This window comes from Orcinus orca, chromosome 18 (genome assembly GCF_937001465.1).
Source record: "Orcinus orca chromosome 18, mOrcOrc1.1, whole genome shotgun sequence".
Lineage (NCBI taxonomy): Eukaryota > Metazoa > Chordata > Mammalia > Artiodactyla > Delphinidae > Orcinus > Orcinus orca.
This window is the reverse complement of record NC_064576.1, coordinates 18213548-18217065: the sequence shown is the minus strand read 5'-3', so window position 1 is coordinate 18217065 and position 3518 is coordinate 18213548. Positions and strand designations below refer to the sequence as shown.

Sequence of the window (3518 nt, the reverse complement as noted above, 5' to 3'; positions counted from 1 at the left end):
TGGTGGCCTATATACTTACATGCAGAGATCACATGGTGAAACAACTTTTACAAAATCAGAGACTTCTTATATTTCCAGCATTTCATTCTTCTCCAATTTCCGTGTATCAGTTCAAACAGGAAAGAGACGGCTAACTCAAAGGATTAAGAGAATATTGACAGAGCTATGGGAAAGGTTAAAATGGGGCTGTCCTACAAAATAAAACATGCACTGAACATACAACTCAGCAATTGTACTTTTGGGCATTTATCTCAGAGAAATAAAAACTTATGTTCATAGAAGCTGTATTCCTAGAGCGCAAAGAAAGGCAGAGAAAGGCCTGGGGGCCAGAGAGCAGGGGGCAAATAGAGAAAACTGCATGTCTCTGCTATAAGCAAATATTTTCTTCTAGTATTTCCCAGAGCGAGGTTTTTCTTTTAAAAGTAGTATTTATTTTTCTGAAATTTCGTTACATGTTTTTCAGTTGTCTGTGTATGCTTCTGCCTAGTCGGCCCTATGATCAGTATCATTCTACAGGTTGTGAACCTGTGTTTATAATTTTTGTACAGTAAACAAACACCTTGTAAACTGGATACATTTCATTTCTTAAATTTTAATTAAGGGTATTTACTAAGCTCTCACAATAAGTAAGTCTTGCCGGAGAAACAATTAAAGGTGGGAAAAGCGGGGAGAGGGTTTCCCTGACCTCTAAGTTATTCATAACCCTATGCAGAAGATAGAAATATTTACCAAAACCCACCAGTACATGGAACAAACTGAAAGGGAGGGGAGGCTGTGTCTTTAATCAGGTGTAAAATTCTAAATTGAAATATTGACGTCCTTACGCGTAGAGCTTTAAATTTCCGCGGCAGTCGTGCGAGTGTTTGTGGTGGGGGGTGAAGTGAGAGCTGTGATACTTCTGCATTTCATCCCAGGAACGTAGTTAGCGGAGACTTGAGATGCCTTTGCATTTCTGAGGCAGATTAGGCTTCCTTCCACTCTTCATAATTTTCCTGCAGAAACTCGAGATGGTTTTTTCCGCAGTCACCTTGTCCCTCTTCCCGTCTCATGTTGCAACTATCTGGACTTCATCAATCTTTCCGCCTTAATCCCTGACCAAATCGTCTCCTCTTTTCCTGCCACATCACAACATTTGAAGAGAAACAAACTTATGATTTGATCTTAGTTTTTTAACAAGATAGAAAAAATTATGCATATCATCTATTAATTTTGAAATGTAGGCCACGTAGGACATTACTGTGACATGAAGACATGTTTTTTCTTGAAATTCCAATTTTTTGAATAGAAGGAAAGATTTGACTGGGATTTCCTGAATGAAATAAATATCCTCTAACCAACTTTGCAGTATTTTCATCTGAGGAAATGTAAAAGGATCCGCATCTCCTCTAAAGTATTTATTTAGATTTTTTTTTTCTTTAAAGCTGTGTTTTCTTGCATTTGATTGTCACAAGCAAATATAAGAAGTGATGAGTTTTCCTAACGGCTGGAACGAAACAAGATCTCTCATTAAGTAGCGAAGAATCCAACAGCCTTTGTTCTTTGTGTTCACTTTCCTTACACAATGACTTCTAATTTGCCCAACTGTTACCCTCAAAGTAAAAGGAAGAATCTGATTTATAATCAACACAATTTGCTCAGTTTTACAAAAATTGTTTGGTTTAAATAATTTGTACAGAATGAAGATGTCAAAAACACTTCAGATTTTACTTATCTTCTAAAACAGATTTGCTTTGAAATCCAATCTAACTAGTATATACATTTTGAGTCTATTAGTCTTTAATAAAAGATAGTGGATATTTTTATCAGACTGCCTCTGCAGAATAATACCACTACTCTGCATTTAAAAAAAAGCATCTTTATCTTGAAAAAGTTGGAATATCTTTCATCTCATTGTATCCTAATTCAGGGGCAGTAGAATCCATCTTGCAGATGAAGGATTGAGACAGAGACAAATGATTTGTTGTCCAAAGTGACATCTGCATAAGGGCTGGCCCTGCGTGAACTTAAGACCCTCACATCCAGCGCCACTTGCTCTGCTCGCAGTAGCCAACGCTGCAGGAGCAACGGCGACTGATATAAAAGCTCCTATCTCCCTCTGCAATTCTAGCAGCAGTGGTCACTATCCTTCTGAAGATGGCTGCTGCAGGCACACTTTAAAAGTAGAAACTCAGGAAGTAAGAGAAAGCGTTTGGGTTTGTTTTCTGGGGCAGGAGAACTCCTCTTAGCAGGATGCTAAACTGGTCACTCCTGGAAGTCACACTTTTCATCCCCAAAATGACAGCTTTCTAAAGGAAATAAATAACCCCTCCCATCCTGCATATGGCCAGGGAACTCCGTGGAAAAAGACGTGCGACCCAGGGCAGTGTGCTGCAGAGGCTGCATGCGCTGGGGATGGGGGTGTGAAGGAGAGAAGGGCCAGGAAAGACAGAAAGGCAGATAGTAGGTGACGAGCAGCCAGGGCTGGAAAAGAAAAGAGAGCAGTTGAAAGAAAATGGGGAACTTACCGAGATTGGCTACAAAGGCTAGAAAAGCCTCAAAGTGCTGCCCCTTGAAGATGGATTCACTGTATCAGAAGCCTATAAACCCTGTAAAACCAAAAGAAAGAACGGTCAGGAAGGGTAGGGCTGAGGCAAGACCTGGGGTTACTAACTCACAAGTGACGAAGAATAGGAAGATTTAAGTCCACTACTCAACAGCATTTCTATAAACACTTCAACCAAAATGTTTAATCAATTCTTCTGTCAATGTCCATGGTACTCAATTGTTCCCTTTTTGTGACAAATCCCAGAGAAGTAACCTCAATCTGTTACCCTTTGCGAAACTGCTGATTCTGGGTGGCCTCAGAAACAAAGCTGCAGCACACGCATTTTGAGGAAGGAAAGTAAAAATGTAACCTCAGGTCCAGTGTTTTGGGAACTGAACGACTTTTGTTGCCAGCTCCAGGCTCCTTTATCTCTTCCGTCTCAAATTAGGAAGAAAAACCTGTTCTCCCTGACTGCATTCCTTTTCAAAAATTTTCCTTTCTCATACCCAGATGGTGCCCTTTGAACTTAAAAGCTAAAGAACTTTGTTCCCCACTGTAAATCGTCCCCAAGGCCACGTTGCTTTTCCATTTAGCTGCCAAGCTGGGGAGAATTGGCAGTTATACTGGACAATTAGGACTTTGAAATATTATCCCAGCACATATGTAACAGGTTAGCACAGCGCCTGGACACGAAAGGGAGTGCCTTCCTTCCCTCTGGGCACTAACCTAGGCGGGTCTAGTTGCATTTCTACCACCGAGATAGGGGAAAGCTGGTGTCCTAAGAGGGGATAGATACAGAAGAAAAGAAAAATATGAAAGAATGTTGCTGGACTCTTACTTTAAAATTCAGTTTTAGATTGATAAGTCATTGAGCAAAGCCTGAAAAAAAAATCAAAGGGAGAAAAAGACAACAGGAAATGAAAATATTAATGCTGAAACCCCTAAAAGCAATCACCTTTATCTCTAGCTGTAAAACAGTCCACACTCTAAAACT

At 40.1% G+C, this 3518-nt stretch overlaps 1 long non-coding RNA gene across 1 annotated transcript; it reads right to left on the bottom strand.

Annotated features, from left to right (window-relative positions):
- Positions 1-572: 572 nt before the first annotated feature.
- Positions 573-2930, bottom strand: LOC117198026 (uncharacterized). The gene is made up of 2 exons (XR_004478942.2): positions 2505-2930; positions 573-1115 (listed from the first exon to the last, which is right to left on the bottom strand). It is a non-coding gene; the product is annotated as an uncharacterized LOC117198026 (long non-coding RNA).
- Positions 2931-3518: the final 588 nt, after the last annotated feature.